Consider the following 27,747-nt stretch of genomic DNA (forward strand, 5'->3'; position numbering starts at 1 on the left):
GCTGAAGCTTGTGAGGGTGACTTTTCCAAATCACACAGTTAGCATGGGACAGCAGGGACAGCTTCATGTACATGTGACCTGGGCCATTAGTCACACAAGGCCCTGTGATCAGAAGAGCTCTGTTTTGGTTTAATGGTCTGAGGTCACTGTTTTTATAGACTTAATAATTTTTGCACAAGGGGCCCTGCATTTTCATTTCATACTGGGCCCAGCAAATTATGCCTTGGGAGTAGAGTTAGATATTGGACTCCAGAAGCTGTGCGCTCACCACTGTTCTGTTCTGCTGCTTTATGCCTCTCTAAATGAAGGCAGAAGAAGGAAAACCCAAGGAAAAAAACAACCCAACACACCCCACCCCCAGGCAAAGAAACCAAGAAAACACTAGTAGAAGACCCGCTGACATGGCACATGCATAAACCGAAGGTAGTAAAAATCAATCTGGAAAGAATCATGTAAAAATATATGACTTATGCTTACATTAACATTTCCTGGATATAGTTCTTGGTAAATGAAATTAATATCTGAGACTTGTTCTACCTTAGGAATTACAAATACTCCCATGACATAAAGTTCATTTTTCTCCATTCATCACATATTATCAAGGCAAGGGTCTTTTTTTTTTTTACATAAACCATTGTTTGGGGAACAAGAGGGGTGAACTCAGCAAATTTCTGCATTTGCTCATTGATTTTACCAGCTGAGAAGAGCTTTTTGGTGCCTAGAGGTTAACCTATCAACTCTACCCTTGTTCCAAATGGAGCTTCAATACAGAAAACAATGGCTGCAGCCTGGGGAAAGCTACACTGGGTGTGTCCCTATGCATGTGAGACATGGAGGGTTTGTGCCATTTCTTTTTCCTATTATCCCTTTATTTCCTTCCTATTTTGATTTGGGTCTTCATGCTCCTTCTTCCTCTGCTGTGGCAGCTACGTTTTCCAACTTACAGCAATTTTTGTCCTTGTTTTGCTTGTGGTCTCCGTCTGTGCTTGTCTCCTCACTGGAGTTGCTCAATTTGAGCTGCTAGTTAATAGCTTGTCTAATTTAGCCTCCAGGGTCCTCACTGCTTGGCAGTGGGAAGAAGCTTGGCTCCTACTCCTCCCTGGTATGACTTGCTCAGTGGAGGACAAGGGGAGGACTGGTGGCAGCAAAAAAATGGCAACTGGTGCTGATGGTCCAGACTTCATTCCCTGTGTGTCCTGCGGAGGCACTTACCCCCAGCCCCTGGAGAGCTTTGAGCCTTAGATGCCTCAGGGGTTTTAAATCTTATAGTTCAGTGTTACTTCTTAATCAGAAAATGGAATCACAGGGGAAAGCTTTTCTTGCCACATGGGGGCTTGGCTAAGGTTCATTGGCAGTTGCCGACATTCCCCTTCTTGCCACACCCAGCTCAACAATGCCCCTGATTGTTTCCAAAAGGTTTCACCTGTGTCTGTTGAGAACGTGTAGGGGCAGGTCCGCAGCAGCATCCAGCTGAGGGTTTGGCCTTCTCGAAGCTGGAACACAGTTCCCAGCGACCCACATTCCAAACTGAAGGAGTATCAAGATAAGTAATTTTTTCTTCATTCTGGATTAAAGATATATATTCAATAATAAAAATAATACCTACCTCTAGCCCCAACATTTGTTTATGTTTCTCATAACACACCTGTAAGGGAGGCAGGATAAGCGCCATTATTGTTTCTATTTTGCTGATGCAGAAACTGAATTGAAGGGAAGTTGTGATTTGCCCGAGATCTAAGATGCCAACTTAGACTTTTCTAAGCCAAGAACGGTGCTTCTCCATTACTTCATCAAAGAGTGGGAGGAAGTGAGTGATTTGAGAAATTTAGGTGTTGCTTTCAGGGTGAAGGTGGGAATAGTATTGTTATTATTAGTGATTTTAACATGTGGACTTAAATTGTCAGCCTAATCAATGATGGCCAGGTGTAGTCCAGAGTGACGGGAAGGGTCATTTCTGTATCAGGGACCAAGAAACTTGATGGGAAGAAAAACTGTTGATCCCTGGAGGGAAATGAATCACCACCAGAATAATGATCTCACAGTTTATGGGTAATTGGAGAACAGGTCTTATTCTCTAGACTCTTACACTGACCAAGATAGAAGGATCTTACAGAGGATTCCTTGTTTCCCAAACTGAAGTACAGGGCAGTGTGTTGGGGTCCTTGAAGCTACATATTAAAGTATGTTGCATCTCTCAGAGCACCAATTCTATTTGAGAAAAAAACAACAAAAAGAACAAACCAATAAAACATTTTTATCTATTAAAAACACCAACATCTTATGGAAAAGAAGGCAATTTTGGCCTAAATTTTAAAGAAGAGAAAAACTGCACACCTGCAATGGGTCTCTTTAGGTCAATACGTCCCAGGTACTAGCCCTAGGAATATATTTTCATGCTTTGTGTCTTTGGATTATTTCTGTGAAAAGTATGAGAAGCACTGGTCATTTTAGTAAAGAAGTTGAAACTAAGAGATGTTAAATGATTCTCTGATGGTTACAGCAGGACTGGGCCCCAAATCCCCTGAATCGTTGTCTATTATTCTCTCCACTCTTCCATAAATCCATTCTTTGTTGTGGATATGTTTCTAAAAGGAGAGCATATTTTTCCTGCCTGAGGAAGCCTAGGATGCAGAAATCATGCCAACCGTGTTACAATGAGCATCCCTTCTCGTTGACAAAAGCAACACGGGACACAGGTTGTGGAGGAGCTTGAGTTGAATGTGAATGGAACGAAGACTGGTCCAGCAAGGGGTTTCCCAACCATGTTCCAGCCTCCATCTTGCTTCTGAGGCTTTGCCTCTTTCCTATTAAGTAAAAAATAAAGTTTGGTTATTAAGGTAAAAATGCTCAACTAAAGATCGGGCAGTGCAAATTAACGTGGCAACCCACCACTTTTTCCTCTCGATTTATTGGTAATAATTTTTTTAAAATAATGAAAATACTCAATAAGGATGAGCGAAAACAAAGTAGAATGGAAATCACCCAACTTTTCAGGTAGAATAACTTGATAATATGTACCAGCAACCTTGGAGTTTACATGTCTTACCCTTTGGCAAAGTAATTCTACTTCTAGAAAATTTTCCCCAAGGAAATAGACATGAGAGCATACGGATTGATTTAGTTACAAAATATTCATTTCAAGGTTCTCGAGAACAGTGATAAATTAGAAATAATTTAAATGTCTTAATATTTGGGATTTGGTCAAATAAATTATAATATATCTTTATAATGGTGTTATTCTAGTCTAACATTGTGTCTTGATTCCCCCACTGAAGTGATACTGTGACTGTTAAAAGGCATTAAAATGAGGTAGTTAGAGTAAGGGATTCTAGAACCGGATTTCTTGGGTTTACAGCCTGGTTATGCCACTTACTAATTGTGGGACATTGGGCAAGTTTTTAAAATTCTCACTGCCTCAGTTTCTTCATGAAGATAATGATGTAGTATTATACCTTCCTCATAAGGAATATATTAGGTACACATCAAATATTAGATATTATTAGATAAACAATGACCAAGAAGGAAATTTCTTACTTATTAACTAGAAATAACAGGTTAACAAAACAGTTTATATAGTATAACAATATATTTTCTTTCAAAAGATCCTTTTTGATAGTTTAGACCAATGGTTCTCAAAGTTTGTGACAAGGTACCCTGGGGCACTGCAGTGAATTGACAGTCCCTCTCCCCCACTTCCCCCAGAATCTTTAAAAATCTTAAGAAAAACACAGTGACACCTGTGGACACTGTGCACTACTACTAATAGGTTGTTTGGACCTAACCAAAATATTAATTTATATTGGTTTAAAGTACCAGAAAAGATTACTGAACTATTAAGGGTGCCATGAACTGAGAAAGTTTGAGAACCTCTGAAGTGGCCTATGGATGTATATCAAAATAGGCTTATGTGTGCTTTACATTTTCTGCTCTCAATTTATCTGAACTTTCTAATTTTTCTACCATGAACTCTTATTGTTTTAGCAAGTCAATCAAATTTATTTTAAAATAATTTACTCCTAAATCTTTGCAACAACTATTTATTGAGCACTACTTAAGGTCACTTCCTGGGTAGGATACAGGAAGGCAAAGGTGCCACACCCTCAAGGAGAATATAATTGAGGGTGAGTCAAGAATGTAAACAAGTGATTGCTGTTCAGTAGAACAGGCTCTGAGTCAGAGGTGCCAGCTGGAGCGGGAGTTCTGAGCTCTACTTTGGGCGACTAGAAAACCTTCATGGAAGGCAGGTGTTAGTAACGTGGGCATGCAGAATCAATGGGACTTCTCTAGATGGAAAGGTATAGAAGACCTATGGGTAGCGACTCGCATGGCCCACCAAAGTCTCTGTAATCTTATCTCATCTGCTTTCCTAGATTCCTAACATCACCGAAGGGAAAGGCAGGCAAGATGAGAATGCCAAGGCTTTAGTGGGCCATGCCTTGGACTGGGCACTTAATGTGTAAAGGATGGGGAAAGACTGGCAGCTTTTAAGCAGGAGAGTGTCATAGGTTTGTGCTGTGGAAGGATCACTCTGACAGCACTGTGGAGACTGGAGCAGAGCTGGACAGGGAGGGACCAGCCAGGAGGATTTTGTAATAGCCCATGAAAGAGGTCACGGAGCCCCAGCTGACTAATGAGGAAGATTATATAATGGGCCCCTGTAGACCGAATCAGCAAAAGCAAACAATCCAGATGCAGCACGTTACTCATCTCAAAATATGTTGGTGTCTTTAAAAAGAAAAACTTCGTTTCATCTGATGAGAAAGATAATACATGATTGGTGGAAAATTTTGGAAAATTTAGAAATGTATAAGGAAGAAAATGAAAACATTTATATCCCATGAACCGAAGCTATGTGTGTATACATACATATCACATGTAAAATATTAAATATTACATATTATAGATATATCTCACATATACACATAGTTTATTTAAAATAGATTCATACAGTAAAACAAAATCTAACTTACAGCGGATAAACAATAAAATATAATAAATTATTAAGTGCTTACCAAATGCTAGGCACTCTTAGAAGCAAAAAAATATATAATAACTTATGTATGTTAGCTTATTTAATCCTCACAACAATGCTGTGAGAGAAGGCTTGTGTATTTTGCCATGTGCAGGTAAGAGTTGAAGTATAGAAAGATCAAGGCCTTGCCAAGGGTTCTATAATTTCTAAGTATCAGAGCTGGTATTTGAACTCAAGCAATTTTTTCCCAGGACCTGTACCCTTAAACCCCTCTGATAGTTTTGAGTGATATATTTAAATGTCTGTTATTTGATTGGCTTTACACAGTGATTTGACACTACCGAAGTATTGTCCAATTGAACTTTCTGCAATGATGGAAATATTCTGCGTATGCACTAACCACATTCAGCTAAGGAGCACTAAAAATGCCACTACTGTGGATGAGGAACTGAATTTTATTTTTATTTTTTAAAATATATTTTTATTTATTTCAGAGAAGGGAGAGGGAGTGAGAGATAGAAACATCAATGATGAGAGAGAATCATGGATTGGCTGCCTCCTGCATATCCCCCACCGGGGATCAAGCATGCAATCCAGGTATGTGCTCTGACTAGGAACCGAACCATGACCTTCTGGTTCATAGGTCGATGCTCAACCACTGAGCCATGCTGGCTGAGCGAGGAACTGAATTTTAAATATATTTACTTTTAATTAATTTAAATTTGAATAGCCACCCGTAGCTAGTGGCTGTGCACTAGACAGCACAGATCTATATAAAATTTAAAAATGGGCACCATTTTGTGGTTATCCAGTAACCACAGGTAACCAACTTTGTTTATTTCTCTTTTCATTTCTTTCTCATCTTCATCTCTACTAAGTCCAAAAAAAATCTGCCTACATTTATATTCTTGATTTACTTTCTTGAATCTTGGATTGACTATGCAAGACAAAGACTTAGTTTGTGTGCTCTTCCCCCACAACCTTTTTTCCTTCTAATTTTTGTTAATTATTTTAGTTCCTCCACTGGTATCAGTTAAGATTCTTCTGATTGCAAGTGGGGAAAACTGCCAAATAAATCCGATTTGAACAATAAAAAGATAATTTATTGGCTCACGAAAATAAGAAAACTATAAGCAGAACTGACATTAGTTAGGAAGGCTAAATTCAGAGCTCAAACAATATGAGCAGGACTTGATTTCAGCGCAGTCTATAAATAGGCTTCATCCTTAAATTCTATGTGTTGGCCACAGCCACAGGAGCTATAGCTTTGTATCCTCTTAGATTCCAGACCAGCAGAAAAGGATTCGTGCATCCGTATTGTTGTATTACCTAACTGTAGCCATGATAATGCTGGGTTAAACACACGACCTCAGTGGTATACAATGCAAGCTTTTAGTTAACATATGTATCTGTGAGTTGGCTAAGGTCAGCTGATCTAGGTTGGGCTTGACTGGATGGTTCTGCTGATCTAAGTTTTGTACCACTCACAACTCTGGGCTACGGTAGCTCAGCAGTGATCCATGTGTCTCTCATCTTTCTCCTGGGACTGGTGACCTATTCCAAGCATGTTCTGATGGTGATGATGGAGGCACAGAGCATAAGACCAGCTGCACAAGCACTTCCCATTAGCCAAAGAAAGTTACATGACTGCACCCCAAATCAATAGAATAGGGATATATACTCCTCCCATGGAAGTGAGAAGGAGGGAGAGACTATTTCTAAGCAGATGAGCTTGGCTTGCTCGTTTCAAAACCAGTGATTGTGGCAAAGGGCCTGGATTACCCACTTTGGCCTTAGTCTAGGTCCCATTTCCATCCTGGGGGCAGAGCTGGCATTCAGATTCACCCAAAGCATGTGGACTGAGAGAGGACGAGGAATTGTTACTCCAAACCATGATCAGAGTTGTACTGGCCACATGAACTGGAAATGGATATGAGATGGCAAAACACGATGATGATTAGAACTTTAAACAATATACCTACACTTCTGTTTCTTGAGTCTTTGGTTTTAGACAGTATCCCTTGATATCAAATGGACAAGAATTCTCTTTCACTCCCCATTTCCCACTTATATCAATTTGATCATTTAAGTTGTTTTTTTTAATATTTATGAAGGGAGGACTAGGTAACTTCTAGAGACTGGGTGTGGGTGGTACAGTTCTCTGCCAGTGGATAGGTATGTTGCCCCTGTCGGCATATCTCTCTGAAGGTGGGGACTGGCTGTGTGCATGGGTGAGATATGTCAACTGACAAGCTTCCTTTCAGGGTGCTAGCATAGGGAATCATGCAAATGGTGTCATTTCCCTCTCAAAGCACCAAAAACAGAAGGCTTCACTGTAGAATACCAAATCCCATACAAAGAGCGTTAGTTCAGCCTAGGAAGTGATCTTATTTTCTTAATAGAGCAGATCTCAAGGATGGGGTGAAGGTTTCTGAATCTTCTCTTGCTGGCTCATCTGCATGACTGGGAAAGGTGGAGAAGAATGAGGAAGACCAAATGGTGTAGTTATTCTCTGGACAATTGGCTCCTCTTCCAGTCCTGAGATCTGAATGTGTTAAATGCCCAGTGTGGAGATTCCCCAAGGCTTTCTTGAAAGGAACATTTTCACCCTTTTATGGCCTTCTCCTGAGTATATCTGGGATGTGGCTTCCTCTGCTCTGCTTCATCCATCAACACTATTCACTTCCTGTCCATCTTCCAGAAAATTATCAAAATCTCTGCTGACAGTCTTCTTTTTATCTTCAGTTTGCTTACCAATTTATTCCCTTTACTTACAGTTCAGCAAAAATTTGAAAGGAAGTGTAGATAAATGCATGTGCTCAGTCTTGAATATATAATATTATATACACTTTATATATATGTAACATATATACGCACACACATATATAAATTTTAAACAAAATTGAATGCTAATTACATTTTTTCTACTGGATTAATTGAATACTATTCTAGAAGAGTTTTGAAAGTTGTTTCTCAAAGTCAGTCTGGGAAAACAAAGGTCTTCCTCTCTTTAAAAACAAAACAAAACATTAACTAGGTTTTTTATTTGTTTGTTTACTACCTGAATGAGTAAATGATTCAAATTTCAACTTTGGGTATGATATGATCCATTACACAGAAATCATATTAAGTTGGCATTTAAAGAAAGAAGGTATACATGAAAATCAACTGATTCTAACTTCTGCAGGTTAAAGGGGGGGTTTTGTTGTTTTTGTTGTTATTTGTTTTTAACCTGAACAATTCTAAACAATAAGCATTTGTTAAACTAAAACATTCACTTCAAATCCGAAAAGTAGTTGGTGAGGAATGGTAGCAAGGGGCTTGTAATATGAGGGCGTAAATGATCCATGAAAGAAATGACTGTCTTATGTTGGATTTAAAACCTAACTAATAAATATTTATCTGTTATTGCTGGCACAATGTAATGTATACATTTACTGTATGCCAATAGTATTTAAAATATACAGGTCTCCTAAGGTTGGCTAGCACACAGCACGAGGGAGGGTTTCTGTGCAGTAGGCTTCACACTGAAGAGATGCACAGCATTGAGATAGACACTTTCCAGGAGAAAATGATGACTCACACGGGGATGACTTAAGTGGCATCTGGTTTCCATCTTCTTTGTTTCTTCTCTTGGACTCCATTCAGAGGCACTTCCTTCCAGCTGGAGTTTTTAATGGCATAATGTGAAGGCAAGATCCACAGAAGTGGGTTTAGAGGAGGGACTTAAAGGAGAAAATGCAGATCATCAGGGGAGACTATGGAAAATTACACCCAGATGGGAGGCAACAGAGAATGTATACACATCCAGACTAAAATGCACCAATTAAAATATTTACAAAAATGCAGAGTAGTGTATGGTTTTTAATATGGGGTAACAAAAATTTGAAGAAAAAGTCAAAGTGATATGGTCCTTATTGTAATTAGACATTAATGTGACTTGTTTCTAGCCTAAGAAAATGTCAGCTTTCTGTTTGTTTGTTTATTTATTTATTTATTCATTTAATTTTTTTATCCTCAAGTCAAGGTATGGGAACCAGTTTGAGAGAGAGAAATATACATTGGTTGCCTCCCATTTGTGCCCTGACCCCAAAACCTAGGTATGTGCCCTGACTGGGAATGGAACCAGCAACCTTCCTTTCTTTTTCCTTTTTTGCTCTACAGCAGTGGTTCTCAACCTGTGGGTCGCGACCCCTTTGGGGGGCGAATGACCCTTTCACAGAGGTCGCCTAAGACCATCGGCAAACACATATATAATTACATATTGTCTTTGTGATTAATCACTATGCTTTAATTATGTTCAATTTGTAACAATGAAAATACATCCTGCATATCAGATATTTACATTACGATTCATAACAGTAGCAAAATTACAGTTATGAAGTAGCAACGAAAATAATTTCATGGTTGGAGGTCACCACAACATGAGGAACTGTATTAAAGGGTCGCGGCATTAGGAAGGTTGAGAACCACTGCTCTACAGTATGATGCTCCAACCAAAAGAGCCAACAGGACCAGGGCTCAGCTTTCTTTATTTAAATGAGTGTAGCATAGCATTGTTTGTGGTTTTGCTTTGATCTACTCATTCTACACACTGCCTTCTTTCATGGTGGTAATATCCTTCTTTCCTTTTCATAGCTGGAGAGGTGATCTGGGATGGAGGTAGAGACATCCATCTGGGAGAGTGGATTTGGCCTTGTTACGTTAACCAGCAGCCCATCAGAGCCCATAGAGACTGGAAGGGGAGGAGCAAGCAATTGTTTTCTTTATGTAAACACTCATTCTCACATTTCCCTCCTCCCAATCCAATGTCATCAAGGAGGAAGCCCATTTCTCTTTTAAAAATGAGAGTCAATTATATTTTGTACCTTTGTCTTCACATGTGATGCTCTGCTTAACCAAATATCATGTGATCCCTGGTCTTGTTCTCTTCCCTGCACTTAAACAGCTCTTGAGGGGGATGGATGGGTATATCAATGGAGGCAGGCAGTAATGGTGTTGGAGGCTATGACAATGGTTATGTTCTTCTGGACGCTGTGGTGGGTAGAGCTGATCTGAGCTGAACTTAAGTCAGAGAATAATTATTGGGCACTTTATGAAGATATGGCATTGTCCAAGTCTCTGTAGAGATATGGTTTAATGAGTAATAGGTACATACACACACACACACACACACACACACACACATATATATATAATGGTAATATGAGGCAGGCTGTATTATGCACTGAGAGGTACAAATAAACCTAACAGGGACAAGAAAGATTAATTTTGGTGGTGTGGGTAGGAGAAAAGAGTACAAATCAGAGAAGGCTGAATGGTCAAAAGAGAACATGGGCTGTATGGGGAGGATTCTCATTGCCTTAGATAAATCCAGAGGCAGTGCTGGCTTTACATGGAGGCCAAGAGTCCATGAACTCAGATTTTAACAGGCCAGGTAGTCACCATAAATGGTGTGAGTCCAGACAGGTGTAAAGCAATCAGGAGTGGTGGAACTTGTGACAAACTGAGGCCATGCCCCACCGAAAGTCTTTCAATTTCATATTCAAAATTCAAAGTTACATAATTCAAGTCGTCTTCAAGTCTTCTCTGTCATCCAAAGGTCTCCCTATGCCTTTAAGTTCACACTCAAATATCTCTTTCACTCTGGAGAGACCCATGCTGTCTTCCAAAGACACAATCACGTCTGCACAACTAACAGAACCTTCTAGAGTTGACTCTTCCAGAAGTATGATAGAGTGGGCCACAAAGGCAGATACGCTTTTCCACTGTGGAAGATGGGATTCCTCAAAAGTCAGTTTAACTAGCTTCTGAGAATCATTCTGGTACATGTGGGCCACAAACCCAGCAGTGGAGAGCTGGTAGAGTTTCTGAGACTCTCAGTTTTCCAGGGGGTGCTCCTGGGATTTCAACATTACCCCCCTCTCCCCATCCCCAGCCAAAGGCAAAGAGGAATGCAGCAGCCAGGGCAGCTGTATCATGTGTTGGTCTCCTAAGAAAGAAAGATCATGTCTGAAGAGAGACCTCTGAACACTGTTATGACACAGATGAGGAAACTCCATTCCCCTCTTCAGAGAAGGACTTGAATATGATGCCCTGCCTGGCTCTCTTTACCATGTTCCTGTGAGAAAAAGCTTTTCTGTTTCTCCTTTACCCACTGCAAGGAGAACATTTTACTTCTGGTCATCAAATGTGTGGGTGTTTTTCAAAACCACACTAAAGTAATTCTCCAATTCTTGTCAGACACTAACTGGGTGTCCTATATATTTAACTCAATTCTGACTAGCTGGAGATGGCATCAGATCCCACAGGTTCATAACTCAGTTCCACAGGGCTACCCTCGCTTCAGATGACAATCGCAAGTTGAGGTTGTCACCTATACTTCTGATTGGATTTTGAGTAAACAGCTCACCAAGGGCTCCCATGACCCCATCCTCTGGTTGGATAATTTGCTCACAGAACTCAGGAAACATTTACTTATTCATTATATTTTAAAAATCACAACTTAAGAACAGCCAGATGTGGGAGATGCATAGGGCAAGGTATGGGGGAAGGAGCTGGGACAGTTCATGCCCTCTCCAGGTGTGCCACCCTCCTAACACCTCCAAGTATTCACCAACCTGGAAACCCATCAAATCTCCATTTTCAAGAGTTTATAGAGTTCAATCTCCAGCCCTCATTTGGTCTTTCTGGTGACCAGCTCTGCCCTGAGGCTGTCAAGGGCCCCAGTCCTAAATCACCTTATTAACATAAACTTCCAGGCGCTGAAAAGAGGTCATATGAATTTCAAAAGACACTCCTATCACTTAGGAAATTTCTAGGGGTTTAGGAACTCCATGCCAGGAGCAAGAGATAAGACCAAATAATTTCTTATAGCACAGATCCACTCCAAGTTTTTCTCTTTGGCATACAAGGATTCATAAAATCCCATCCCATCCCATCCCATCCCATCCCATCCCATCCCATCCCATCCCAGTAAACACAGTGTAACTGCTCAGTAAGATAACTTATTGAAACACTGGAGGCCTAGTGCATGGATTTGTGCACCCGTGGGGTCCCTTGGCCTGGCCTGCACCCTCTTGCAATCCGGGACCTTTCAGGGGATGTCGGACTGCTGGTTTCGACCCGATCGCCGCAGGCCAGGAGAGGGACCCCCTTTCCCTCTTTCCTCTGAGATTCATCAGTCTATTCCATGTTTCCATGCCTGTGCATTGAGCATCTGCTCCCTGGTGGTCAGTGCATGTCAGAGCTACTAGTCGAACGGTCGAGTGGTCAAATGGTCACTTAGGCATGCATATTTATATATAGACTAGATGCAGGGAGCCGGTCCATCCTTGATGTTTCAAGGGACCTGGCATATATGGCATACTGTTCTTAATATGTTTGCTCATCTTTTTGGCACTATGTGTTTTAACCAAGGTCATCTCTCTGAGAAAGGTTGTTTCCCCAGGTAGGGATTTTCCCCTGAAGTTAGGGAGGGAATAAAACCTCTTAACTGCCAGGCGGGTAATTAATCACTTTAACTACGAACAATCATGCTTAAGTACATAATCTTTACTCCCTGGAATGGAGATAAGAAACACCCTAACCTTTGGAATAGAGATTGATAGGATTAGAATAAACTGGTATAAATACAGATGTAACAAGACAACAGGACTCAGAACTTAGATGAAGGCCCTAGAGACAGAACTTAGTAGACAGAACCTACACAGAACCTAGAGACAGAAGAACTTCACTGGAGAGAACATGGCAAAAGATCCTGGACAGAACCTGGCTACAGAACTTGGCTGGCGATTCTGGCTAGAGATCCTGGCAAGGCTGCTGATCAACTGAACGCTGTCTCCATGTCCTTCCTTCTTCGCCAACTCCGTCCCCACCCTTGGGGACCCCTGGACCTGCTGGGGCTGGCCCCCAGCAACTAGAGGCCCAGTGCACAAAATTTGTGCATGAGTGGGGTCCTTAGGCCTGGCCAGTGATCAGGGCCTATTGGGGCCAGGCCAATCAGGGCCAGGCCAGAGAGTAGGCGACGGTCACCAGGCCGGGCACGGAAGGAATGGATACCAGATGCTGACACAGCCATCATCGGCGCCCTACAACTGAGTGGTTCCCCACTTCCCCCCTCTCCTTCCCTTGCCTCTGTGCCGCCACCATTGCGGGCAGGCAGTGGGCCATTTGGGGCCTGCCAGCCAGGGGGAGCGATGGGAGGAGATTGGTCACCAGCCCTGAGGAGGGAGCCGGCTCTCAGCCCCACTGGAAAAGGGGCCGTGCCTACTACCACCCACTCCCAGTTTCCCGTCCCAGCCAGGGCCCAAAGGCCCCAGGCAAGGCCAGGAGAGGAGGCGACAGTCACCATGCTGGACACAGAAGGAACAGATGCCAGATGCTGATGCCACCATCATTGGCACTTCACCACTGCACAGTTCCCTGCCTCCCCCCCTTCCGTCTCTGCCATGCCACTACTGCAGCGGGCCAGCTGGGGGGAGGAACAGGGAATGGGAGGTTGGCTGCCAGCCCTGAGGAGGGAACCAGCTCTTGGTCCCCCTGGGAAAGGGGCTGCATCCACCGCCACCCACCCCTGGTTCGGGGGTGGCCCTGCTGGCCCGGGGGGAAGGAACCACAAGAGGTTGGCCAGCAGGGGAGAGGGACCGTGGGAAGTTGGCCAGCCGAGGAAGGTTGGCTGTGGGAGCACACTGACCACCAGATATATATATTATATGTATAATATATATTATATATATACATATATATATCCTGATTAAATTAATAGCTGACTGTAGAATTTTCCAGAATTGAAGACAATACTGTGATTGAATGTGCTCTACAAGTACCAAATAGGAGTAAAGAGAAAATAATAAATCTATACATAGCCAAACTACAGAAAACAAAAGAAAAGGGGGAATAAACTTACAAAAATTAAATTAGAATTTAATCCCTGCATAAAATATCTAAATTTTCTCCTTTAACCCTTTCGATAATAAGCCACCAACACATATTAAGGTATATTAAACCAGAATGTGTAAATTCTGCAGGCAAACAGGAATGATTTCATATTTTTCACCCATTCTCTTTTTACTACAAAGGATTTTAGACATTTGTAAATACACTTTCTTCTTGTTCCTTCCTTTGGTTTAACTCAGTGACTTGCAAACTCCAGTGTGCATAGGAAAATTCTATACAGAGTTGGATCCCCAACAATAACCAATATACAACAGAGATTTTGAGTATATGAGATCCTCACTGATATGCAGTTAGATGTTACAACCCATCCCCCACAACACACATACACAAATGGAAAGCTGACACTAGTGAATTCAGTTGTGTGTGTGTGTTTTCCATACTTTTTTTCCACTTTCTTCTCATTTCAAACAGGTAGTCTGGCTTGTTACTTCTTGCTTAAGGCAAGAAAGGAGAAAGCCTGCTTTTGAAAGGATGAGGAAAGAAAAAAGCTGCCTTTCTAAGCTTGGAGGGACCCTGTGGCTCCTGTGAGTAGTAGTTCCAGGTACCAATCTGTAACTGTAGCCCTTGGAGAGGGAGGGGGCGGCACTCGGCCCAGGAGCACCTACTTCACCGAAGATTCCTACCTCACATGAGGCCTGGAAGCAGCAGAGGTGGGACCTGAATGGGCCACATACACTGGGACAATCGCTATCTCAGATGACAAAATCCTGGAGGAGTCTCCCAAAGCCTCTGCCCCTTACAAGGCCCTGAACTCTGTTAGACCCAGGCTTTTGTAGAATCCTGTTGTGGGGGGCATGGGAGCAGCCCACGCATGGCTGGGTTAAATTTCCTGCCAGCGTGGTGGGCTGGTTACTCAGAACCCAAATTTATTTTGATGTAAGGAAATCTAAAAAAATTCCTGTTTCTTGAATACATGAATTTATAGACAGAGAATTACATCCACTTTGAATATTTGTTGAGTGCCTTGCTGGCAGGAAGGGTTTCCTGACAACTACTCTGAATCCATCTCTGCCAGTTTGGGATGGATGTGCCCCAAGGGCTGAGCAAAGGAGGGAGGAAAGGTGTGCAGGAGGCGAGGCAGGAGTAAGAAGCTACAAAAGAAAATGACACCAGTTTCTCAGTCTTTCTGAGGCCTTGTCATGGATCATTTAGCTAGGTCACTAATCTATCTCTGCCAATATTTTGGGAGAAAAAAATAAAAATGCAACATATTCAAAAACAAACCAACAAACAACTTCACTGTATCAAATCATTTTATTAGGCTCAAGATGAGTTCCTGCCTGCAAAGCTCGCCAATGCCAGAAACTGTGGGCCTGGCAGCCGCCTACTTCCCATCCTAGTCACGCTGCTTAGGGTCTGACTTGAATGGCTAATTACTGGTCACCTCACTTTCTTGCCAAAGCAAAAAGATTATACTTCATGCACAACTTAAGCTGTCCCCTGGACCTCACTTGTTTGGACTGACAATCATGTTTTCTGTTCCCTTCCCCACTTACCTTAACTTTTAGTAATTGCCTTCTGGGCTCAAAAGAGCGACCCAGTAGGCCATTGAAATGTTGAAAAGCCCCCTGATATGGAGAAATGTTTATGTGCACTCTGAGAGAAAGAACTGGGACAAATATGTGCGGCTTTGGTACATGACAGGATGCAGGTTTCTTGTGAGCAATTTCTTAACTTTCAGCTGAATAATAACTATAATCAACTTCGCGCATTGAGAGTTGGTTAGAAGTGTTGTTAGGCGGTAATTAGAAACTTTGAAGATGGTAAATAAGTCAAAATGGTGATCTTTTGCAAAATGCGGGCATACTTTATCTTTGTAGGAACGAGGAAGATAAAGCCCTTTCTCTACCTCTTTCCAGTCCTTCCTGCTGTGGATCCCCAGCAGATGAACTTGCTCCCTCGTGGGTGAACCCTTCAAGGATGCACGTGGAGGGTGATTACCAACAGATCTCCTTCCAGCAGGTGGGAGACTCACACCGTGTGCATTTGGGGGCTACCTCATAGCTGTGATTCCAGCAAGATGCAGATGGAGTCATCAAAGAGGAGCCAGGCACACTGTGTCAGGAAACATAAGACGCCCCGAGCTCAAATAGACCTCATATTAAACCTCACCCTCCAGCAGCCAGCAAGTAAGTGATTTAAGAGACAAATGCATACATATCTAGGCCTTGCCTCTTGCGTGAGGATTACAATGCCTTTTGGACTTACCCTGTTCCTTTCTGCCTTGGGTCCTTATGCATGTCATCTCATCTGCTTGCTTAGCCAATTCTTATTCATGCTGAATACCTAGTTGTAAATATGATTTTCTTAAAAAAAAAAAAAAAGCTTTCCTGACATGATCTCCATATTGTGTAAGGCATCCATTACATGGTCACCTACTCAAATCACCCTGTCCTACTCCTCCTCTACACATAAGAGGATCATAATGTAATAATGTTCTGGTAATCTGTCTCCACTGCTGGAATAGAAGCTCCACGGGGGTAAGGAGTGTGCATTTTGTTTGCTGTGGCATCCCAAGCTCCTTATACACAGCCTTACTTGTCGAAGATGTTTAATAGTTGAATGAATGGATGGTTGATCTGTCTCCTGAGGTTGGTGGGAGGACTGTGAAGGGAAGCTATCTATTTGGTGGCATGTTCAGCATAGGTTCTCGATCTTCTGCTTCTTGGTCCCTACCTCCAGGCGCCTCATCACACTCAATACATACTATATTTTACTTTCTTTCTTAATCTTCAACCTTTTCTCAAACTCTTGCCCACACAGGGGCATTCAACAAGTTATCTGAGTGGCTAACCTGCAAAGGACCTGGCCTAGCTGAGACTTTTCACAAGAAAAAAAAATTCTTATTAAATGAGCATAGGCTTACCATTTGCTACCAGTGAAATAGTCCAAAAGTGTGCTGTAAACCTGAAGAAAAGTGGTACTCATTTGCTGTAGATAGGATACCTGTAATGAAAAAGGAATTACGTTTTTGTTTCAAATCCAAAGAGAAGTTTGTTGCTTTCTTCTTTTGTTATATGATTTATCAGAATCTAGATGGTAACACTTTCAAATTAATTCATTGCATGAGTCAATGCTAAAAGTGGTAAAAAAAAATTGTGGATTTTCTTTGTTGTGATGCCCTTGACAGTCTATGGGGTTATTTGGGAGAAGTGGAAATCCACTTAAAAGATTATTTTAACTGATTAGATAACTGAATAGCAGAAAATTGTAGAAGGTATTTACCAAAGTTAGATCAAAGACTCCTGGAAATGAATGGGTACTCTGAGAGGATCAATGTGTTAGACCCAAAGAGAAGCTGGACTTATTTTCCATCATGACCTGGCCTGAACAGAATGGAACCAGAAATTCTAAAGAAATGCAGAACTATGTGAGGAAATGATATCACTCTCTCAGAAGCAATTCACTTGTTTTGATACTGTGAGTCATGCTTTAAGTGTCTTTGCTTGCTTTTGAGGCTTACACATGGAAGGTTCCTGAATGATCATCTGTCATAGCAGTGACATGTTCTAGCTACTCCTGCTCAGTCTTTAGGCAATGTTTGTGTTTGTGTGGCTCTGTGACAATGCATTTTATTTCACTGACACTGAGACCCATCATCAGTAAGAGAAACCTAGTGCCAGTGATCTCTGATTGAACGCACCCACAGTCCTCAAGAAGATTGAGTTGGTTGAATAGTAGTATTCTCCCTGAATTCATTAGCAAGGACTGACTAGCTCTAGACCAAAAACTATGTTTTTATGTGAGAAATTTGGCTACAATTATTCATGAAATTCATTAAAAGTAACTTGTCACATGCATACAAAAGAAATAATTAGGAAAATATAGAAAAGCACATAGCAAAAATGCACCAGACATGTACAGTTAATATTAGCACACAGACATGTACAGTTAATATTTCTTGTATATATTTTCCATTTTTCTATGCTTCTATAAATATATGTGTGTTTTTTATATTCTTATAAATTTTATGTTTTTGTAAACTTGTATTTTAAACTTTATATTTTAATATTAATAATGATAATGATGACTATTATAACTGTGTGCCAGGCATCAGGACAAGCACTTCACAGGAACTATCTCATTTAGTCCTCATAGCAACCCTATGAGATACTACTGTCACTCTCATTTTTCACGAGAGGGAAGAGAAGCCAGGTTGCAAGCACATAAGGGATAGTAAAGGCACTGACACATCTGCTACAGCATATATCCAGATGCTTCCTTCTAGATAAACTTAGGACACATCAAATTCTAAGACATCATAAATTTCGATTGTCAGGTTGGCCCATAGAAATGTACCAGTTTTACATACCTTCTGTACTATGACCAATGTTGGGATTACCATGCGTAGTCAAGTCAAAAAAAATTATCTTATTTGCACTTTTTTCTTTTTTTGTTTTGTTAATCCTCACCTGAGATTTTTTTTTCATTGATTTTTCGAGAGTGGAAGGGAGGGTAGGAGGTGGGGAGAGAAAGAGAGAGAAACATCAATGTGAGAGAGACATTGATTGGTTGCCTCCTGCATGCACCCCAACCTGGACAAGAGATCAAACCTGCAACCCAGGTACATACTCTTGACTAGGAATTGAACTCATGAACCTTTGGTGCATGGGCGGACATTGTAACCACTGAACACATTGGCCAGGCTGCATTTTTCTTGATTAGTGTTGCAGTTGACCTTCGTTTCATTTATTTATTCATATAATTAGCATTTCTTTGTTTGCACATTGCCCTTCATTTATTTTTCTGTTGGAGTGCTTATTTTTTAAAATTTACTATTTCCTTATGTGTTGTAAGTATTTTTACTAGTTTGTTCTTTGTCTTTTAATTTTTATAACTCATTATCATGGAAATGTTTTAAATTTTTATATACTTTCATTTGTAGATTAATTTTCTTAAGGACTCAGAAAGGGGTCCAATAATCTATTTTTTCCATGCTTATTTGAAATGCCACATTACTAAATTCTTATGTAACAAAATCAAGTTAATGAAAACAATGATTAATGGAATTCTTGATTGATTTGCATTTTTCTTATTTTTACTGAATCCATATTTGGAATAGTTATTAATTTTAATTTATATTATATATTCATTTTAATTTACTTATTAATTTTAATGATATATCACAATACCTATTATTTTTAAAAGTTCAAATTTCCTTTTTCATATTAATTTCCGATCAGATGGCTTACTATTGCAAAATCCTGCTACCTGTACTGTATACCCACCACTGCCCAAATGGATGTACAACAATTCAATGATTCTCCTCTAGCTTTTTGCATTTTTTAGCATTCCAACCTACAAGTGATGCTCGTAACATCAACCAGAAAGAAAACATTACTTTATCTTGAATTTTTATTGTAAACATAACTTAAACGTGATTTTTAAATTACCTTGTCTCTGCACAAGGCAATCCTCTCTTCAGCGGGGTATGTTATTTGGTTATAAAGTAAAACTCTAGAAATTGGTACATGTTGAATCAGCCACCAGGGACTCCTTATGTTTCCACAAATGCAATATCAGGAGCATAAGAATGGAAATTGCCTGAAGTGTTCAAGCTGATTTTGCAGTTACACGGGGAAGGGAGCCAGAGCTGGGTGCACTGCATTACAAACGGCCTGTTACTGAGACACCAGGCTCCCTGATTCAACACGCGCCTGTCGTGTATTACATTTACCTTTTTTCCAAGTTATGCCCCTCAAAACCAAGCTTACGTGGTCTCATCCCACTGAATTAAAATGTCCAGGGGAGGCCTATTATGAGGACTTGAGAAAAAGTTTTGTTCTGAGAAAAGAAGCCTTAAAATGGTCTCCTGTTAGTACTGTTTCAAAGAATAGATTTTCTCCAGAACTCATTTCTATACTTTTCTGTTATGGGTTGAATTGTGGCCCCCAACTCCCCAGATTCATATGTTGAAGCATTAACCCCAGGTACCTCAGATGTAACCTTATTTGCAGATAGGATCCCAACAGAGGCAATCACATTAAAATCAGGTCATAAGAGTGAGCCTCAATCCAATATGACTGATGTCCTTATAAACAGGCAATTTGGACACAGAGACACACACATAGAGGGAAGATGGTATGAAGGTAGACAGGGAGGGTGGCTTTCTACATGCCAAGGACACCTCAGGCCACCAGAAGCTAGGACAGGGGTCTTCCTAGGAGAATGGATCCTTCCCTAATGTTCTCAGAGGAAGTTTGGGCCTGCAGACACCTCGATCTTTGGCTTCTGACCTCCAGACCGAGACAATACATTTTTGTTGTCATATTTTATTGAGTTTTAAGTGTTTGTAAATGCTTTGAATAGGTAATGCATACATACGGCAAACAATTCTGAGCATGGAGCAGCATAAAGCAGACTTAGCGTGGAAATGGAGTCTTCCTTGGCTGGTTGTCTACAGCACCCTACCCGCCACTCCCCCCAAGTGCCCTTCCAAGAAGCAAACACATACTCCGTATCTAATATCCCTAGTTTCATGATCATCCTAGTTTAGTTCCTTATTTTCTCTCATTGACCATATAGGTCTGCTGGGGGTGGGGAGGGCGGGGGGAGAGATTGCTTGCTTCTGTGTAATCTCAGCTCTCAATAACTCTGACTTTGATGAACTGTTTACCAGCTAAGTTGATGTATAAAATTTAAGGGAGGCTAAAGGCTCTGATTGGTGTTAATATCCAAACTCCTGTTATTGAATCACCTTTAGGCTGAAGCAGGATCTGAGCAAATATTTTGCTTGGGGGGCAGAGTGGAGGGACAGTAAGGCACTTGGATGATGTTGGGGAGAGTGAGTGGAAACAATTTAGCTTTTCAAGGAAGTGAAAACTTGGTTGGTCTGACTTCTCCTTTGCTGTTCTTAATGGTTCCAGTAACTGACTTTGAATAGGAGTAGCCCAGCTCCTATTTGCTTATCTGAGAAACACTCTAACATCCTGGTTGAAAGCTTGGATTTGGGGACCAGACTGTCTGACTTTATAATAAGAGTGCTACCACCAGTTAGTTCTGTAACTTTGAACAAGTGATTTTACCTCTCTGTAATTAAGTTCTCCTAGGAAATGAAGAAAACAGTAGTATGGACAACGCTTGTTGAAGTTTTGCTTGGGAGGCCAAGAGTTCCTTTTTGTTTTAGAGTTGCTAGAAGGATGAAATGGGCTAAAGCTCTTGTAGAACCATGCCTGACAATTAGTAAGGACTATGCTAGATTTATTATTAAGTCACCCATAAGTTTTCCCACTGTGGGTTTGTTAATGTATTAGTTATGATACATTTAGCTTGCAAGTAACAGAAAGCCAAGCAAAATGGAGCTTAAACAATAAAGACATTTATAATTTTCTGTAACATGGTGTCATGATGGAGGTTTTCTGGGTGGTAGTTCAGTGGCTTGTTGACAGCACCAACAATCAAGTTACCTTCCATCTCTGGAACACCAGCGTTTGAAGAAAAGGCATCCTCAGCGAATTGGCTTTTGTCCTTGGCCTTCTCTTCTCAAGGCCACAAAATGTTTAGGAGTCACACACAGACAGGACAGGACAATGTTGAGAGATATTGTCTGAAAAGGAAATACCTCTCCCCCTCCACATATTCCTTTTAAAGAACAGGTATAAAGCTTTCCCAGTCCCGACTTGTGGCTCAGTTGCTTGGGAGATGCCCTGTTCACCCAGAGGTTGCTGGTTTGATTCCTGGTCAGGGCACATGCGTGGATTGTGGGCTCGATCCCCAGTTAGGGGTGTGCAGGAGGCAGGAGGCAGCCATATGCCCTTGATGTTTCTCTCTTCTCCCTTCCTCTTTCTCTCAAAATCAATAAACTATTCTTTAAAAAAGAAAACTTTGCCATGTTTTCTCTCATCTCATTGGCCAGAATGATATCAGGTGTCCATGCTTAACCAGTTATTGGGGTATGAGATGAGAATCTCATAATCATGGGGTGGGGTCCACCTTTCTTGAAGGAGATGACTGACCACTCAGAAGGGAGTACACAAAATCAGGGTTTTGTCAGCCTGGAAGTACTGCAGTAGGTTGGCAACAAATGTCTCTACCACAGTTAGTTTGACTTCTGGATGGAGTTGCTGAACTTTGTTTATTTTTTTTTATTCCCATAAATATTTTTGTTTTATTTTGCTTTAATATGCTTCTACAGCCTTAGTTAATTTGTCATTGAAAGTCATACTACTTGCTTGTGTGTGTGTGTGTGTGTGTGTGTGTGTGTGTGTGTGTGTGTGTAAGAGACAGAGGCATAGAGAGTATGTTTCTATGAGAGCTCATTTTTTCTCTGTCAGTTCTTCCAAAGAGTCTGGCACCGAAGCTCCTTTACCAGTTGGTCATTGGTTGACCTCATCAATGTTCATGTACTCAGCTACTGCCAATGGACTGATGATTGTCCAATCTCCCTGTCCACCTCAGAAGCCTTTCTGAGCTTCAGAAACACTTATTTGATTTCTTGATAGCAGGTTCTATTTGAGTTTGAAACTGACCATATTTCCTTCTAAGTTGGCATCACTATCAAGGAAGATGAGAACTCAGCCCTGTCCCATGGATTCACAATGCAATAACACGGATTTACCTAGTTTTGCCTCTTATGGTATCTTTCTGACACGTCTAATTTTTCTGGGTCCTGCCCTGCCAACTTAGACAACTTTTTCTTTAACTATTTCCATTTCTAACCCTCCTTATCTGTTTTCTCATTCTCAAGGAAGCAGTGTCTTTTTTACAGTTGCTAGAAGACTGAAATGGGCTATAGCTCTTAAAGAATTGAAGGTTTAATTTGGATAACATTTCAATAGATATTTTGGAGGGATGAGAAGCTTTTTTGAAGTTCTAAAATTCCAGCATACACTTGTTGCTCACTCCAGGAGACCCTAACTGAGGTCATAGTTAAGGTTATATCTAAAGAATGCCCGGCAGATTGTGTCCTGATGAGATGCACAAGGAAGACTTAGTTTCTAGGGCTGGCCCTCTGCTCCTCACAGAGTCTTCATGGCCACTTTGGCAAGACATGGCCTTGCTCTAGTCTAGATCATGACCAGCCCCTCTCTGCCTCAGTCATGAAGGGCTAAAAGTTTGATATCATCTTTGGTGTAACTCTTCACAATGGACAAATGGTTCATCAAATGGGATAAAAGGGCCAGATACCTTGCTATCGGGATGGCTTGAATTTAAGAAAATAATTTAATACCATACACTTGTGCAGTGGTTCTCAACCTGTGGGTCGAGACCCCTTTGGTGGTCGAACAATCCTTTCACAGGGGTCGCCTAAGACCATCCTGCATATCAGATATTTACATTATGCTTCATAACAGTAGCAACATTACAGTTATGAAGTAGCTACGAAAATAATTTTATGGTTGGGTCACAACATGAGGAACTGTATTTAAAGGGCCAGAAGGTTGAGAACCACTGTAACTTGTGACTTTTTATTAATTTAAACTGACTTACTATGAACTGGAATTAAAGCAAACCACCTCCACCTCATGAAACCTCAAAAAGCAAATCTTACAAAACTAGGGAGAGAGGCTAGAAGACTCAGAGTAGAAGGAAAGGCCCTTGCATTCTCCTCTCAAGCCCACCAAGCTGAGGCCAGATACCTGGCATGGAGCCCCATCTAGGAAATGCCCCAAGTTCTTCAACTAAAGAAGTGGGAGTCAGATTTCCTCCCAGTGAGTTTACTGGCCCCAAGGGCACAGTGGCAGGATGGAACCTTGTGTCTAGAAGGAGCTGGCCTTCCTGTGACAAGCCCAATTAAGCCACCAGCTGTGATCAATTATCCAAAAGGCCAATCAGGTGCAGGCAGCGGGTAGTGTGGGGGCTGGACTGGAATCATCCAGAGAGCTAGCAGACTCTTGGCTGTCTAAACTTCAATTTCTATTTATGGAGCCCCTCTCAAAACTCATATGAATCTTATTGAAGCTCCTGCATCTGAGGGGTATTAGGATATTGTAAGGAGGTAACCAAGATCAGAGTTTGCCCTGTGAGAAGTTGTGTAGAGGCACATTGAAGAATCTTTGGTGTACCTATTCCGTGTCTATTTTCTGTGGGGTAGAGAAAGACTCCTTATGCCCAAAGGAACAGAAAAAATCGTCTCTTAGAAAAGGATCTCAAATTTCTCTGCTTTGGAGAGTCACTAACTAGAAATATATTTCAGTTTTTTATGCAATGTGCAGATATAGCCTTGACCTTTACAGTGGTTTTCAAACTATGTTTCTCAAAACCATCTAAGTTCCATATAGTTTCCAGAGCACAAGATATACTGCAATTGGACTTTATATAAGAGTGCTTTCCAGGTATTAAAAAGGTTTGTTTCTTAAACTTTTAAGCTAAACAATTGAAGATTTAATATAGATAACATTTCAATAGATATCTTGGAGGGATGAAAAACTTGCAGCTCTTAAATTCCAGCATGCAATTGTTGCTCACTCCATGAGACCCTAAGGTCATAGTTAAGGTTATATCTAGGGGAAAATGTTATTCCGACACTTGATGTCAGAGAAACCATTACGATTAACTACCATCTTGTGCTAAGAAGTTTAAATAGATGTCTCTAGTTCCTTCTCTATGGAAGCTCAGGAGAAAAGCTGTAACGCATAAGTCAAATAGTCAAGGAAGTAAACTTAGACGCCAAATTGTACTAAGAGCTTGAGCTTGTTATGATTGAAGCAGCTCTGTTCTAGGTCATGAATACTTCTTCCAGCACAGACTGCATTTTAGGAGGCAAAGAAACGCCATACACTGTTTCGTGTTGTTCTGGGCATTGTGCATCTGTGCACTGGAACACAGTCATGTTTCCTGTCCTGCCTTGTAGGTATTATTTTAATGTTCATCATTCACTACTGAAAGCTGAAAAGAACTGTCTCTTAAAATCCAATTTACCAGCTTGTGATTAATTACTTTTATCACCAGGAAGCATATTATAGGAAGTAAAACATTTAGATCCTGCTATTATATCTATCCTTTGCCCTAGTTACCATGCTAGGTGAGTGACATAAAGTGGAGCAAGGCAAAAGCCCTGCACTCAAGTAACTCATAGTCTGATGGAAGAGAAGGAACCTAACGAAAATCTAAGAAAACTGCAAATGGATATGTAAAGTGTGTAAAAGCTAAATAACAAATGAAAGCGTGTGTGTGTGTGTGTGGGGGGGTGAGATGAAGCAGAGGAGAGAAAGAGAGCATTAACCCCTTCCCCAATAATTTTTTTGTTAAAAACGTTTCTTTTTCAGACTAATTTTTTTATTTTGGTTCTATATAGTATTTTTGATGCTGGTTATGAAAACAGTTTGTAATTATTTTTTCTTCCCATTTTTGTAGTTAAGAATAGTATTTCCTCAGAAAGTTTCTAGATGAAATTATTTAGAATGGTACGTATGTAGCTGGTTTTTGAAGGTAAAGTTTTTAGACGAGTATACTCGTCGACAACTGAAAAAAGAACATTTTGTGAAAACGTGTATACACGTTTCTGCCGGGGAAGGGGTTAAGCAAAATAAATAAAAAGAGACTCATATCTTAGATGTATGCTGGTGAAATTTCAGAACACCAAGGATAAAACAAAGGTCCCCAAATTTTCCAAAGCAAAAAAGAAAGGCAACTAGAAAATCCAGGAAAAAAGTAAATGCCATATAAGAAACCATAGTTCAAGAATGAAGCAAACAAATGTAGCAAGATTTCGTGTCACTGAATGTTGGAGCCTTCTTCTTTAGGTATGTGGAACTATATATTCTTTTTAATAGGTCCAGTCACATTACTTGGGAATAATCTTTACACGATCATACTGTTGTTAGCATTGTTTATTTCTGTGATAGTCAGAATGAGCTAGGTTCTTCTGCAAATGACCAAAGTCTCAGTGGCTTCCAACAATAAAAGTTTCTTCCTTGCTCATTTTAAATGTTCATCACAGGTAAGCTGAGGCTCAGATGTATGTTATATTCATTTTGGGACCAAGATACTGCCTGGAACATTGTCAATCACATGACAGAAACAAAGATGTGATCCATGTCTCTTATGACTTCCTATGAATAACATTCATTACTTTCACTCACATTTTATTAGCCAAAGCCACTCCTGACTTCACTATAAGAGGTGCATATAATCTTCCCACAGGGAGAGGTTCAGAGGGATGTAAACAAAAATATTAGGTGACCATATACAAACTCTCATAGTTCAATACCACCTTTCTGGTATTCAACTATTCAGTTTTCTCCTTTTCCCACGTGCTGAATACACTTACCCCCTTTCCAAAAGAGACAATCAGAGTCCGAAACAGTAGTTTGTTCTTTACCTTTACTTCTAAGGTAATGTGAGATGGTTTCTATGTCAGGTCTTCATGCAGCTCTTCTTGATCCAGAGCTGTAGGAATAAAAGGAGAAGCCATAAGCTCTTCACATACTCAATGTGCAGTGGTGAAACAGGGAGAGTGTGACCACAGTAAACACTCTCATTCGAAAAGGTGAAGAATGGAAGACACACAGGTATTACCAGTCTTTAAAAATTCTAAAATCTCCTTGGGCAGATGTTGTCTGAGAGAAGGAAGTATTCCTTGATCAGATCTTGATTTCACTCCCTGGTTATAGCTCCCCAGACATTTTTCTCCTTAGCATTGTACCCTTTGGGGAGTTTTTATTTTTCACTATTGTCTTCTGCTACATCCCAAGAAAGAATTGTAGAGCATGATCTCCTTGGAGGCCAAAGAGCTTTCTCCCTTCTTGCTCGAGCGGGAAGGAAGGAGAAATGCAAGGGTTGTTTTAAAGTCTTGAGCAATCTTTTTCAATCTAGGCTAGTCATTCCCTTGGTGTTTTAATGCTTTCAATTTTTAACTTATCTATTTGGTTTTTATTAAAGAATTCTTATCCTGTTTTGAAATACGCCTCTATAGACATTTAATTGCTAGTACCTTCTATCTATCAGATTTCCCTAACATTTTTAAACAAATGACATATAGCAACCCCTTGATTTTGGTCCTTGACATGAGGCTAGTGTTAGTAGGACTTTGTTGTTCAATGATATCCTTTTTTCTTTTTTAAAAAATCAATTTTATTTTTCAATTACAGTTGAATACATTATTATATTAGTTTCAGGTGTACACCCCAATGATTAGACATTACACATCTTACTAATTGATCATCTTGATAAATCTCTCACCCATCTGATACCATACATGATTATTAGAATATTATTGACTATATTCCCTATGCTGTACTTTACATCCCCATGACTGTTCTGTTACAACCAATTTGTACTCCTTAATCCCTTCATTTTTTTCACCCATCCCCCCCCAACCCTCCTCCCATCTGGCAACTGTCAAAATGTTCTCTGTATCTATGAGTGTTTCTGTTCTGTTTGTTCATTTAGCTTGATTTTTTATACTTAATTGTTGATAGATATGTATTTACTGTCATTTTATTTGGTTTAGTGATTGAGAATCAATTGTATCTTTTGAACCATGAAAATCCCCAAGTTTCTAGATGCTATCTATTTCTTTTTTCTCCCTACTTCCAAACTGGCCAATTCTTTTTGAGCTTATTTCTTTCTAGTTAGTGCATCCAATACCAACCAATTGAAGCTGCTAATATATTGTTTGCCCACATCTTCCCTAATGCAATACCATGTTCATTAAGGGTAAGGATCACCTCCTTCCACCTTCAATATCAACTCCCTTGCTTTTCAATGATGAGGCTGGAGCCAGTGCAACTTACTTTTGTTTTGTTGTTGTTGTGACAATAGCACCTCATGTTATTACAATAGCACCGTCTTGTGCAAATTAATAAATTTTGCATCAGTCAGGGTGAACTAGGCTATGCTGAGGTAACAGATGGCTCCAAAATACCATCATTGCT

The 27,747-nt window shown here is 40.5% G+C and overlaps 1 long non-coding RNA gene across 1 annotated transcript; it reads right to left on the reverse strand.

Moving 5' to 3' along the window:
* Window positions 1-15,779: 15,779 nt before the first annotated feature.
* Window positions 15,780-16,535, reverse strand: LOC107182402. Its single transcript, XR_001513120.1, has 2 exons — window positions 16,139-16,535; window positions 15,780-15,985 (listed from the first exon to the last, which is right to left on the reverse strand). It is a non-coding gene; the product is annotated as an uncharacterized LOC107182402 (long non-coding RNA).
* Between the last annotated feature and the right edge of the window lie 11,212 nt (window positions 16,536-27,747).

The sequence above is a fragment of the Myotis davidii genome, unplaced genomic scaffold (assembly GCF_000327345.1).
Source record: "Myotis davidii unplaced genomic scaffold, ASM32734v1 scaffold655, whole genome shotgun sequence".
Taxonomy (NCBI): domain Eukaryota; kingdom Metazoa; phylum Chordata; class Mammalia; order Chiroptera; family Vespertilionidae; genus Myotis; species Myotis davidii.